Below are 1,257 nucleotides of genomic sequence, written 5' to 3' on the forward strand. Positions count from 1 at the left end.
TTTGGTGTGTTTTCCTGATTTTTTTTTTTTTTTGATGCTATTAAGATGGGTAAACACATCCAATTACAAGTGGCAGGAAGTAAAAATATTTTAGGACAATGATAAATCTCATATTTGTAAGACCACTTCGCACAAATCTAAAAACCCTCCAACTATCTAGATGCTAACCTTTCAGCAAATCCCTACAGACACCACTGGAAAATGAAGAACTAATGTAATCAGTTTTCTGGTAAGTAGAGTGAGAGGAGATTCATTTCTCTTGAAATAAAGACTATATGCTGCTGCTACTGCTGCTGCTAAGTCACTTCAGTCATGTCCGACTCTGTGCGACCCCACAGACGGCAGCCCACCAGGCTCCCCCGTTCCTGGGATTCCTCCAGGCAAGAACACTGGAGTGGGTTGCCATTTCCTTCTCCAATGCATGAAAGCGAAAGTGAAAGTGAAGTCGCTCGGTCGTGTCCGATTCTTAGCGACCCCATGGACTGCAGCCTACCAGGCTCCTCCGTCCATGGGATTTTCCAGGCAAGAGTTCTGGAGTGGGGTACCATTGCCTTCTCCGAAAGACTATATAGATGAGGACAAATAGAGGCTATTTGTGCAGGGCTTGCTGTAGCAAGGGAGTCAGCCACCTTCGCCAACTTAAATTTGGCAAAAACTCAAAGGCAGGCATAGGAAAGCTTTCTGGTGAAAAAGAAGGGTGTGCTCAGGTGTGCTCTGAGTGGTGTGGTAGGCCTGGGGAGATTGGAGGCAGACTAACTAGAAGCTGGATATCTAAGTAAGTGGTTGGGAAAGTATTATTTGGCTTTCTCTGGCTGGTCCTGAATTGGAAGCAGGGGCAAAAATGAGGGGAACTGGGAATCACTGACCAAGCCCAGTCTCAAAGCTGATGGCTTCAGAGATTGCGGTCTGGCTTCTTGAATTGGTTGCTGCAAAGGTTGTGAGTCAGAGTTCAGTTTTCATGGACAGTCTGGCCATTGTCTATTTGTACATTCGGTCTCAAAAACAATCCAAAATTTGATGTCTCAAACACTGAAAACATATTTAGTATAATTCGATAACTGAATTCTTCCCTCAGCATGCAGATACTTATCTCTCGAATCTTGTTATTCTTTTCCATCCATCCTGTGATGTCTGTAACCTGAAGAGCACAATAAGAGTTAGTGGGAGCAACTAACTCTGTAACTCTAAAACTGCTCCACATGAATAGAAAAATACCTTGAATTAATAGGAATGAGATCACGTTCTGCATTTTGTGAG

The sequence above is a fragment of the Bubalus kerabau genome, chromosome 1 (genome assembly GCF_029407905.1).
Source record: "Bubalus kerabau isolate K-KA32 ecotype Philippines breed swamp buffalo chromosome 1, PCC_UOA_SB_1v2, whole genome shotgun sequence".
NCBI classification, from domain to species: domain Eukaryota; kingdom Metazoa; phylum Chordata; class Mammalia; order Artiodactyla; family Bovidae; genus Bubalus; species Bubalus kerabau.